The sequence below is a fragment of the Neofelis nebulosa genome, chromosome 8 (assembly GCF_028018385.1).
Source record: "Neofelis nebulosa isolate mNeoNeb1 chromosome 8, mNeoNeb1.pri, whole genome shotgun sequence".
Classification (NCBI taxonomy): domain Eukaryota; kingdom Metazoa; phylum Chordata; class Mammalia; order Carnivora; family Felidae; genus Neofelis; species Neofelis nebulosa.
The window spans coordinates 26,734,133-26,747,237 of record NC_080789.1 but is presented as its reverse complement, the minus strand read 5'-3'; the positions used below and the strand labels follow the sequence as shown (position 1 = coordinate 26,747,237).

Below are 13,105 nucleotides of genomic sequence, written 5' to 3'. Positions count from 1 at the left end.
CATAAAATGATCCATACAAGGTCATAGATCAGGGAAGGGATGAAGGTCATCAAATGAGCCCAGGCCTGGAGGTCAGAAAGACTCTTTCTGCTCTTTGCTATGATAGTTGTGTCTTTAGCTTGCTTCATGAATTTAAGTAACCCACTTAACCTCTATTTACTCAAGTTTCCTCATTTAAAAAAAATAGAACTTCCTCCCACAGAGCTATGATGTCTGAATGACATACACATGGGAAAGTCCTTTGAGCTGGTGAAACCATTCATCTTTATTTATAGTTAGTTGTAGTAGTGATGCTCTATGGAACAATCCTTCCATTATCCCATTTCCTGCCAAATGGGTTCAATTCTAGACTCCCATGTCCTGGGCAGTGGTGTTGACATTAAAATGAAACCAGGGTGGTTAACAGAGCTAGAATTGTTGAACTGGAGAACAGAAGTTGGGAGAGAAACAGGCATTTAAAAAGTCTTCAAATAGAGAGGGAGTTGCAAAGAATGATCGGCTGTTTTCTATAACCCCAAGGATAGCCTGTGATTAGGAGAATAAGAATTTCCTAGTTGGGTACTGTTTTGGAGCTGGTTCCCTAGAAGCAGATATTGGTATTCTTATGTGAGAGATTTCAGGATAAGGATGTAAGGAAGTTAGGGAAGCAGGTAAGAGCCAGGGAAAAAGACAAAAATGTAGGCTCAGAGCAAGTCTAGCCTCAGCCCGACCCCAGAGGAAACTCTGGAGCCTGAATAGCACCAAGGAATCATGCCACTTCAAGGCAAGGGGACCAGGCTTGTATACCCTAGTATCAGTTGGTCACTGGTGCAGACCACTCCCAAGAGGGAGGAGGGAGCATAATCTCCCAAGCATCTCTCAATGAGGAGGCCCCACTGGCCAGGGACAATTCTTGAGAAACGGTGCAGCTGACATTGGATAGTGGCCAAGACTTAACAGCAGCTGAAGGATGGGTGCACTGGCCCAAAGAACGGGAGCTGGTGGTGCACCCCAGGGTCTCCTATAGGAACAGAACACTGAAACACTAGAGTGGGTTATGGAGGAAGCATCTGACTATTTCTCTAGAGACACTTAAAAATAGAACCAACTCACCTGTCTGGCAGAGTCACAATAAATGGGTTTGCCATGAAGAGATGGGTGGATGAGACACCTTCACAGTAGATTATAGAGGGCTGCATGTCTGTTTTCTGCATCCTGAGAATTCAACTGCAAACCTTGGAGAAACGAGAATGGGTGGGACTCAAGAGCTCCATCCGGTGAGTGGCCACAAACAGAGGAGAGAGATGAGCCAGGGATACATTTTCTCCTAATTCCTTCTTCTTACCCCTGTAATCATTGCCTGCTGTCACAGACAGCTTGGAATGACCATTAACACAGCAAGCTCTATAGTCAACCCCCTCTTGGTTCAGCTCTTGGGCTAGTTAATTAAGTTTCCTTAGCCTGAGTTTCTCCATCTGTAAATAGGGACAGTTCTTGTGGCAGAGGCAGCTGACTGGTGCCAATTCACAGGGGAAGCCCATGGCTGCCCCGTCAGTAGGAAAATACATTTCCAGTCCCCTTACAGCCACATGTGTCTTATGCTCGCCAGTGGAATGTGAGTGGGAGCGATTGTCTCTCGTCAGAGCGGTTAAAAAGTAGATGGCTCCCCCACCAACTCTTTTTCCAACCAACAGCTGAAAGGAGAGAATTCTGAAGCCCTTAGAGGAGGGCCAAGGCTTAGGTGGAAGGAACCTCAGCTCCTACACTATACAGAAGGCTGCCTGCCCAGGATTACTCAGAAGAGACTGAAGCAAGGGAGAAATCAACTTTTTGTTACGTTAAAGCACAGTGATTGAGATATCTGTAAAGAATTTTAGGCCCCTCAATAATCACCATCCTCTTCTCTCATAAAGTACCCAAAAATGAACATAGAGAGTGGGTAAGGTCAACATGCTGATGTTTCTCAATATTTGGTTAAAGAATATGCAAATGGGGCTGAAAGACAAAGCCCATAGCCACTGTTAAAATCTGATATACAGAAACTCTGGGTCACTGTTGCTTAGCAACCTGGCAGATAATCAGCACTACAATCGTTAGTTATGAGTATTAACGGAGAAGGGATGTAATTTTTTATGGAAACAATAAAAAAAAGAAATAGTTAATGCTTATTGTGTACTAAACAGTGTACTAAGAACTTCGTTATGTTACTCATTTGATTCTAACCATAAACCAATTGAGGTATGGATATTATTATCTCCATTTTATGGACAAGAAAGCTGAGGTTCAAAAGATTAAGTAATTTGCTGAGTTAGTAAGGGGCAAAACTGGATTTGAATCCAGGTCTGTTCAGCCCCAAGGCCTGTGTCCTTTCCTCTCTGCTACATAACTGGTTCCAAGGCTGCCCCTCAAAGCACAAGCAAGGGCTCCAATCACTGAAGATAATCTAATCACTAAAAAGCCATAGCCAGATCCCTACCCCTTGGTAGATTTTTTTTTTTTATCTCCCTAAAGTCAAAAGGCCATCCAAGATGGAAAGGTTGTTCTAAGCCATAATTTTATAGGTCATCTTACTGTGACATTTTCCAATCTTGTCTTGATTTCAACCCCTCCCCATAAATCAGCACATCATGGAAGAAAAAGAACCAGAAAGCTTATAAGGGGCTGAGCTAGGAGGGATAAGTGATTTTTGCACCAAGTTTAAAGATGCTGTCCTCAGAGGTCCCCTCTGACTTCCCCTGTGAGCCCTTGGCTTCTGTGATTTTCACCATCACCCTTCAGAGCTGAGGTTTCTGGCTGCCAGACATCTCTACACAGGAGGGTGACCCAGATAGGCCCTTGGGCCAGCCCCATAAACCAGATGGAGACAATGTTCCATGTCACCCTGGCAAAGGTAAAGACCTTCGTAGATCGTGAGTATACCTGACACAAGGTGGCCCAGTGTGACAGACGGGGAAGACAGGGCTGGACCACTGCTGACAGTATGTGATGGGGGGTTTGGAGTTGGGGGTAGGGGCCTAAAGCACTGTCTCTTCCTAAAGATCGGGGGCACTGTTCTCCCCAGAGCAGACTGGACATGCCTTAGGTGCTCCACGCTTTCCTATTCCGACATTCATACCTTTAAGCCTCCCTGGCATGCTATACACACAACTTTGTATCAAGGATAGGTGCTCTCAATGCTAGATTCTGATCTTATTTCTTAGTAGCAACTCAAGGCAAGGGGAACAAGGAAAATGTTATTGACACTCACACTTGGCATTTCACCTCGTGGATTTCTCCACAGCACTGGGATATTTGAGGGTGTTATTGAATCACATTTCTCTTCACCTCTGGATTCTGAACCAATGGAGAAACAAAACACGAGAATCAAAGATCCCAGGAACGGCGTTCTTGCCGAGAAAGCTGGTTTAAAGACTTGGTTGGGATCCAAGGCCAAAAGAAAAGTCTTTTCTTCCCCCCAAGGATTGAAAGTATGCACCGGTCCCAGGGCGGGCAGCGGTGGGACCCTCAAACGCAGGACTCGGCAGAGCTGGGGTCGGGGGGGGGGGGGGGCAGTGCGGATAATGGGTGGTGCTCAGCAAGATCCACTTCATGCACCCTCCCCACTTTCCCAAGGAAGACAAGAAAGAAGGGTCCCAGCCCTTTGGGGAGGGGTCCTCTATTCTGTAGGGACCGTGAGGAGTGGGGCACACAAGCCTGCCTCCCAACAGACTGCTGAAGACAAAGAGAAAGGATCTTCTAATTTTGGAGGCGGTATAGAAACCCTGGAAGCCCCTGAGAATGAAAGCCAATCTGGACTTCTGAATCAACCACACCATCTCCACCTGTCAGCTGCCCCGGGCCTCCTTTTTTACACCAAGAAGCTGACTAGCTTCGTAACTCTTGGCTGAATAGCTGAGACACACAAGCGTCTACTGACCCAAATTGTCTCTGTCAGAGTCCTCCAGCCTGCGCCCAATGGCTGTTTGTCTGTGTCCCCTCTCCTGAAAGCATTATGCAGCCCTAAGTGGAGCTTGACATTTCCAAGTATTGCTTTTCCTGAATTTGCTGCATTTTCCCTTCTTGGGGTAATAGATGGGCTGCTCTGCTTTCCTTCGCTGCAGACACAGCTCTGTGGTCGCTGGAGCTCCAGAATGCATTAGCAGATTAGGCAGGGTGAAAATTACAACATCCTGGGCTCCACATGCTTTTCTGATTGGCGTGGTGTTTTCCAATCTGCTAGCATTTCACAAACAAAACATTATTTTAATTACTTTTGGCTATACTGGTGGGTCATATTTTTCTCTGCCTTTTTTCCTCCTTGGTCCCAAAACCCCTATGCCTGGTCACTGCACTGTCTCCTATAATGACACACTCTAGTTACAAGGAGCACCATAGGAGGCCAAGGACAGGGCCTTTCTGGTCCCATTTCCCGGACCTCGGAATCTTAAGAAACTGTTCTGGCCTAGCATTGCCCTGTGAGGTTGTTTGGGTGCCTGAAGTGTCAAAGATATCTAAAATGGGCTTGACTCACCAGTTTAGTTGATTTGATTTTCTACCCCCCATAAATGACCTTTTACTGAAAATACTTGTGCATTTCAAACTGAACAGTTGCCCAGGCAGGGTGGAAGGTGCCAGGAGAAGCCACATAAGTGCAGGGGTTTAATGCGGTGGGTTCTGCCTTGTTGTGCAACTGCTGTCTTCTTGACAGGCCAGGCTGCTGCCGGGGAGTCAGAGAGGGCCAGATCACACAGGAGCCAACAAGAATTGTAGGCAAATATCCTTAGGCTGAATACTTGTGATGGTTATCTTGAATTTGTCTCCCTTCCAGAAACTCCACAAAACAAAGAAGGATTTTACATATATGTGATCTCTGCTTCACAGATTTTTTTTTCTTTTCTTCATTTTAATGAGGAAATGTCCTGTAAAGAGTCTCTAAAACACCCCCTTAGCCCACCCAGTTCAGACCGTTCCCATCTCTCACCTAGATTGACCTCAGTTCTCCCCTCTTGGCTCTTGACCTCCAGCCCTCCCTCCCACAGCTGCCAGCTTCAGTCTCCTAGTGCCCGGTTTTAATCATGTTTGTCTCCTGGTTGAAACTTGTCGGAGGCTCTCCTTCCTGCATGGAGTACAAGTGCCCCAGGGCTGGTCCAAGATCCCCCATGAAGCAGTGCGGACTTAACTTTCTGAGCTTCGCCTGCTCCCCAGCACTTACCCTCTGCACAGAGTTCACTCCGCATCTGTTCAATAAACACCTCTGCTGTGCCTGGACAGCCCCCAGCTCCTTCTTCTCTCAGAATCCTTCCCTCCATTCTAGGCCAGCCCTAAACGCCACCTTCTTCCAAAAACCTACCCTGTCCTTCTGGGCAGACATACTTTCTTTGGGTGTTGATGGGGAAACACCATTTTCCATTCTGTTCTCCATCCATTTGTGCGCTTGTCTCAGCCTTCTCTTTGAGGGCAGTTTCTCTGTTTATCTTGTATTCCCCTCAGCCCCGAGCACAGTGTCTTACACTTAGTAATGGCTCAATAAATAGTAATTGGATAGACTTGGAGTTGGAGTAGTTACTTTAGTAATCACGTGCACTGATCCACTATCTTCGCAAATATTTTGTACCCTACGTTCAGAAACGATATCCATTCAAAGTGGCATCAAGGTGGGAAGCTTCTGCTCTTCAGTTTTTATTTTTTATTATTTTTTAATGTTTATTTATTTTTGAGAGAGACAGAGACAGAGTGCAAACAGGGGAGGGGCAGAGAGAGAGGGAGACACAGAATCCGAAGCAGGCTCCAGGCTCCGAGCTGTCAGCACAGAGCCCGACACGGGGGTCAAACTAAACAACTGTGAGATCATGACCTGACCCGAAGTCGGACGCTTCACCCACTGAGCCCCCCAGGTGCCCCAAGCCCTTCAATTTTTAGAACAGCTTCTGTTTCTTTCATCAGATTTTAGGAGGCATAGGGACATGTGGGGGCTGGGGTGTGGGGTGGGGAACAGAGCCTAGCAACTTAGTGGGAATTTCAAGGGCTCTGAAGTTAGGTTTGAATCCTTGTTCCATCGTTGGCCACTCGTGTGACCTTGAGGAAGTTCCTCATCTCTTTGAACCTCGGTTTCTCACCTCTAAATGGACACAAAACTACCTATTTGACGTTTATTTGTGAGAATATTAAATTAGAAAGTTTCTATGAAGCACTCATTCAGTGCCCAGTGTATAGCAGGTATAAATCATAATTCTCATAATCATCCTTATCCTAGCAGAAAATAAATTTCTATAATCATCCTACACTACTCATATTTTACTCCAGAATCAATCGCTGAATCTTTTAACGGGTATATGTCGGGTACCTAGATACTTACCCAGCATGCTACTGACTGTGGGGGCGAGTAGAGATGGAGATCCAGAAATCACATATGACAAGACTGTGATCTGTTTGAATGGACAGTATCGGCATAAGAAGGTTTATTGACCTGTGGAATCAACAGGTTTTCAAACGCACATTCAAACGTAAAGGAGATTTACTTAAACCGAGGTGAGATGCGATATAATGTGACAATGAGAAGCCCCTGGGGTTCACTCCCTGCTGTCCTGACGATGTCGATGTCCGCAGACTGGAGCATTTCTGTTGCCCTGGGGCTGCATGGGCCCCGCCCTCTGCAGGTGCCTAGCCCTTCACACCCCCAACTCCTGCGCTTGGAAGTACCCCGTGCTTGGCTTAGTGCTCTTCTGTCATCACCTTGAAACTCTGCATGCTGTTGTAGCAGGCCGCACATCTGCATGTTGTGCTGGGCCCCACAACTTACGTAGCCAGTCCTGCTTATAGGAATTGAGGGGTTATGCTGACTTCATTTTCTGCACATCATGTGCTCATAAATATTTCTGAAATGAGTGAATTTCACTTCCACAGTCGTATGGGTGACCAATGCTCATACGTCTGCTTTTACCTAAAGTTTTACACTTGGAACGCACAAAGTTAGGTACATCCGTGCCTCAGACTTTGAATTTTGTCAATAGGACATTTACAGTCTACAAAACCTCCACGCAGAAGAAGCAAAGAGAGAGGCCAGAAGCTGGGTGACTTCTCCACCTCGGTGGTTAACACCTGAGCTCTTTTTATACATGTGGTATACATCCCATCACACTCCAACACACACACACACACACACACACACCCCACTCACGTGCACACACACGTCTTTTCCTGAGATTGTTTTGGGACCAACTGTCACTCTGAAGTAAACAAATTTATAGCACATATTTAGAAAGCAATTCAAGTACAATCTATGACATCTGTTGGAATAATAGACAAGTAAAAGCTATATTTGAAAAGACATGCTGACATACATTTCTTTGTTGTGGCAAAATACACATAACACAAATTTACCACGTTAGCCATTTTAAAGCTACGGCTTAGTGGCGTCAGGTACATTCGCACCGTTATGCTACCAGAGCCATCATCCATCTCCAGGCCTTTCCACCACCCCCAACTCAACATCCAACAATAACCTCCTATTCCCCGCTGCCCCCTGGCCCCCAGCAACCACTGTCTACTTCCTGTCTCTACGAGTCTGACCACTCTGAGTACCTCGCATAAGTAGAATTGTGCAATATTTGTCCTCCTGTATCCATCTTGCTTTACCTAGCATGTCTTCGAAGTTTACCCACATAGTAACACGTGTCAAAATTTCATTCTTTCTTTAAAATTGTTTTTTACATGTTGATTTATCTTTGGGGAGGGGTGCAGAGAGAGAGGGAGAGAGAGAATTTGAAGCAGGCTCCAGGCCCTGAGCAGTCAGCACAGAGCTGGACGCGGGGCTCGAACTCACAAACCGTGAGATCATGACCTGAGCCGAAGTCGGAGGCTTAACCGACTGAGCCACCCCGATGCCCCCAAATTTCATTCGCTTTAAAGGCTGAGTAATATTCCACTGGCAGTACATACCACATTTTCTTTATCCATTCATCTCTCAATGGACATTTGGGTTGTTTCAGGTATATTTTTTAAAAGAAAAAGTCATAATATTCCCTGAGAGTTTTTAAATTTTACAACACGCAACATGAAGTTTTGATGATGGTGGTGGCCAATTTGTCTCAGCACCAGTGAGCTAGCAGCCCTTCTTTCCCACACAGCCTGGGAGATCTTCTGTGATCACAAAGAGAAAGAAAGCTACCAGAAAGAAAGAGGAAAAGGTAACCTCTCTGGAGATAAACTTTTGGTCAAACCGGGGTTTATCAGCATTGTCTCAGAATGTCCATCAAATACGTACACTCCCAGCAGGAACACGAGCCTTAATAAAAGGACACAAATGCATTCACCAATGACATTCATCAATGTCAGAGTGACAGTCTTATACACTGGAGGTCATTTCCACATAACCCAAATGAGTCCCACCCAAATCATAGAATTAAGTTTGCCTTGAAGCTGACTCGGGCAAGTGAGATATGGAGCCTCTCTCTCATCTAGGAAAATTGTTTTTTCATACCCAGAGCTTGTGGTATACGTGGGATGGGGTACAGATTGCAAGAGTCGATGTAAATACTCACATCTGTGGCTTATCTGTTATGGAACATGCCAACCTTGTTACCCTATTAGATTTACCCAAGTCAATAAAAGGCCTCAACAAACCAAACAACAACCCAAACATTGAATAACAGTGTCTGCTGGAGTGTGGTGATAGCTTTCCTTCTTTTCTATTTCCCTTCATTTGTCACATATCCATAGAGCACCTACTATACATGTGCCAGGAACTCTTCCAGTCACTGTAGAAGTGAGCAAGATGGGGAAGGAGGTTGTACATGTATGAACAGTAAGCAAGCAAATAAACAGGATGACTTCAGAGCGTGTCATTCCTACTAGGGACCTACTTGGGGACATGTGACAAGGAGTGGCTATGGGAAAGGAGAGTCACTGTTGACCAGGGCATCAGGGAAGGCTGTCCTTAAGAGGAGAGCCTGGAGCTGAGACCCAAGGCTAATAGGAGTAAGCCATAGAAGGAGCTGCAGGGAAGGCTTTCCAGGCAGAGGAAATTGCAAATGGTAAGGTCTACATCTAGAAAGAGTTCGGTGTGTTCGAGGAGTGGAAAGAAGGCAGACAACCATGGCAGGACACGATGGTGGAGGAAGGAGGACCGTGCAGGCTCAGGGAAGGATTCCGACCAATTAAGGGAAGCTGGAGGTAGATGATGGGCAGGAAAATGACCGGAATTACTTATTTAAAGGAGTGCTCATGTTGTAGCTGCCGGGTTGAGAAGGCAGCATGTGAGTCTCTGCTTTCCCCTTTCTTTCTTCTGGGAAGATCACAGGTTGCAGAAAGTTCAGCCTCGCCTCACCTTCACTCAGCAGGACCTCTGTCAAAGTCTCAAGCCAGATGCTCTGTCTACTGTAGCACGAGCCCCTCTGGAGGTGGCAGCCTGGGGGGACATCTGGATGCCTTTATCAGGAGCTGCCCTGACTCATTGTTGGGTCTTTTGTCTTGAGTATTCTGTTGCTTCACACTTGCCTTGGATAAAAATGGGGAGGAAGTTTTTTGTCTCCGAAAGAGCTCCTGAGGGAAATGACATGAAGGCCAGAGACTAGAAGTGCTCAGAGGGAAAATCTTGGCTGGTGGCCCTTTCTAGATGAGTGCACACCCTGCACCAAGGATCAAGCAAAGGCAGAGGGTCATTTCCCAGACTCCTGGCCTGCAGTAGGCAATGATACGTTGGGGTGAGGGTAGAGTCGGCTGGGAGGGTGAAGCTTCATTACTTCCTTTTTGAAAACTGCCCCTCCCTATTCCATGTTTTCAATAGATGACATTCATATCCAAGGATCAGAAGAGAAATCCAATTTGGAAGTAGAGAATGAGAACTCTGGGGGTGGTACCTGAAGTCACAAAAGGGAATGAAGAATCTCGGGGCATGTATGTGGAATAACAAGGGAAGACCAAAACCTGATCTCTAGAGACATCAACATTTCATAATGAGCAGAGTAAGAAGAAACACAGAAAAGGGGAAGAGAGGGCCAGGGGAATAGGCAATGACCAAGGAGAGTGACAGTCTTTCAAGAAAGGGTGTGGCCAACAGTGCGAACCAGAAATCCAGGAGCCCCACTGCAAACGTGGCTGGTGGTTCAACCATTGGCTGGTACTCACTGTTACCCAGGCAACGGCATCCTGTTCTTTGAATAGATCTTGCTTTGTGTGTGGAGGTAAGGGGGTGGGGAGGAGGGAGAGGGAGATGTCAGAGGTATACGACACAGAACTGGCAAAGCTTTTCCAATGAAGATTGACCTCAGCAAAGTTCTGTAGAAATGGGCCCGTTGCCAAGATATTGCAGAAGAAAATATTCCAGACAGAGGAGGTGGAAGGGGAGCATCCTGGCAACTGCCACCCACCTAGTGTGCCTGGACTGTGGGGTGCGTGTGGGAAAGTCACGAGAGATAAGGCTACAGAAGCCACCAGGGTGAGATGACAACAGGACTTCCAGTCTTATTAGAGAGTTTACATTTTCTTTCAAGGCAATAGGGATCCACCAAGACATTTTAAGCAGAGGGCTGTTATGATTAATTTTACATCTTGGACCGATCACCCTGGCAACAGAGAGAGGCTGTTGCATTCATTCAAGGTGAAAAATTACAAAAGCCCGTAGCGGTGAGGGTGCATTTGTGATATATTGGGGAAGATTTGCCAGGGCATTTTATACTTACTGGCAAAATTAGACACTGATACCCTAAGTCAGGCTCAATGACAAAGACTGCTAGTAACAGAATTTCCAGTAATTAGCTGGGCACGTGGCTCACCAAAATAAAAACTGCATCTCCCACCTTCCGTGTAACTTTAGGGGCCATGTGACTAAGTTCTATCCAATAACTTAGAAGTACATGAGTCTTAATCTGGGAACCTTCTCTGTACATTACCCACTACCCACCCTTTGCCCCTCTTCATTATCCTTTCCTCCTTCCTACTGAAAGTGATGACTGGAACTGGGGCAACCATCTTGGACCTTGAAAGGACCATAACCTTCAGAATAGAGGTCAAACATAGCAGAGAAACAAGACAGAAGGAGTCTCTGGGTCCTGGAGAGCTGCTTGGAGCAGAGCAGCCCTATCAACCTGGGAGCACCTACCTGGAGCACCTACCTTTCATGGTAGAGATAAACTTTTTTTAAAATCTTATTTAAGACACTGTTATATTAGACCTATTTTAACTAATAAAGCTCTCATTTTTAGCTGTTCATAAAATCCCAAATTCTGGGAGCCATTATTCTATACCACCTCTCACCTTTTAGCATATTCCCCCTTTTGTCTTCTAGTGTCTTGTCTTTTTTTAAGTTTATTTATTTATTTATTGAGTGGGGGAAGGGGAAGAAAGAGAGAAAGTCCCTAGCAGGCTTCCCTCTGCCAGCACAGAGCCTGGTGTGGGGCTTGGTCCCACAAATCGTGAGATCATGACCCAAGCCGAAACCAAGAGTCAGGCACTCAACTGACTAAACCACCCAGGAGCCCCTCTAGTGTCTTTTTTTGATCCTTGGCATTGAACACACAGGCCCATACCTAGTAGGTGCTCAATAAACACCGAAAAGGAGGAGGAAGAGGAGGAGGAGGAGGAGGAGGAGGGGGAGGAGGATGCGTATCCAGAACTGTCTTCTTGTTTTCAGACCTTGTTAATCATCAGATGGGAAGAAATTTGCAACGTAAATTTCATCACACAAAATAGTTAATGCCTTGCCAAGCTGCACCCTTCCCAGGAGTGTAAATGAGGAGGGAGGAGACTCCAGAAAGACTCTGACTCTGTTTACCTCACATGGGGACATGCAGCCTTGAAAACACTGATTCATCTGTTCCTGGGGCTTCCTGATTTGTAAGAGTTTGCAGCAGGAAGAGGAGGGAAGACAGCATTAGGGTAAACATGGAAAATACCTGTGGCTCAGATTCAGGAGAGGACTTCGGCTGACTCCACCTTCTCCCCAGAGCCTGTGCTTCTTCTTTGCGGTAAATATCTCAGTTATAACAAATTAATGTTTGCTACACTTATTTGTTCAATATGTCTCCTCTACCGGAGCCCTAGTTCCACCAAACTCAAGAACCAACCCTGCCTTCTTCACCCTGGTACCTGAAGCACAGAGGTGCTCAATAAAATACAGGTTGAGAAGGGGCGTCTGGGTGGCTCAGTCGGTTAAGCGTCATGAACTCACAGTTCGTGAGTTCAAGCCCCGCTTCCGGTCTGGTGCTGACAGCTCAGAGCCTGGAACCTGCTTTGGATTCTGTGTCTCCCTCTCTTTCTGCCCCTCCCCCACGCGCGCGCGGTCTCTCTCTCAAAAATAAAAATTAAAAAAAAAAAAAAACTAAAAAAAATACTGGTTAAAAATAAATGAATCAACCTTTTCAGGCAGAGAGGAAAGAGATTAACAAACAGAATCAGTCAAGCTGTACATGGGGAAAAAAACCCTTTGCAAGTTTGAAAGGAAATTGCTGTATTGGTAGATAATTCTATGGATGAGCCCAGGTAGGAGTCTGGATCCGGAGCCAACTTCTTTAGTTCAATTCTCATCCACCCAAGTAACCTCTCTTACCCAGTGCTCGAGGAAATGCGAATGATTTTCAATATTCACTTAAAATCAAAGTGAACAGTAAGTCAACTGGGAGCAAGGGAACAGGCCAATCAAAGGCTGTGCCCAAGGTCAGACAGAAATGAGTTTGAAATTATCGCCTGGGCCTGGGGTTGGGAGCCTGCCTGGACGAGGCAGGGCCCAGGGCTGAGGTGGGTGGGGAGAAGAGCCGGTCTGCCCCGAGGGGAGCGGGTACGGGGGGAGGGCGCCCCCTGCCGGGGGTGAAGGAAAAGGCATCCGCACGCGCGGCGAGGTGATTCCCCCCTCGGTCCCGAACCTCGGGAGTAAACGCCAACTTCTTCCAGCGAGAAAAGGTAGAGGGGACGAAAAACCGACTCAAACTCCTGCCGAAGAGACGTTCTTCACAAGGCTTTTTCGATCCTCCCCCTTACAGCCCCAAACTTCCCCCGCCTCAAGGGGAAGAACTGCGATTCATTGCAGATACTGATCGCCCGGGTCCCAGGAAGATGGATGCTCCCCACTTCCCATCCCTCGAATCCAAAGAAAGAAGAGATCGCTTGGGACGATCCGCAACGGCAGGTCTTAACGGACCCGCAGGACCCTCGT

At 46.5% G+C, this 13,105-nt stretch overlaps 2 long non-coding RNA genes across 2 annotated transcripts; one reads left to right on the top strand and one right to left on the bottom strand.

Annotated features, from left to right (window-relative positions):
• Positions 1 to 235: 235 nt before the first annotated feature.
• Positions 236 to 11,965, bottom strand: LOC131519084 (uncharacterized). Its single transcript, XR_009265444.1, has 4 exons — positions 11,850 to 11,965; positions 6,314 to 6,383; positions 1,093 to 1,214; positions 236 to 422 (listed from the first exon to the last, which is right to left on the bottom strand). It is a non-coding gene; the product is annotated as an uncharacterized LOC131519084 (long non-coding RNA).
• On the top strand, positions 9,556 to 11,165 carry LOC131519083 (uncharacterized). The gene is made up of 3 exons (XR_009265443.1): positions 9,556 to 9,920; positions 10,449 to 10,555; positions 10,902 to 11,165. It is a non-coding gene; the product is annotated as an uncharacterized LOC131519083 (long non-coding RNA).
• Positions 11,966 to 13,105: the final 1,140 nt, after the last annotated feature.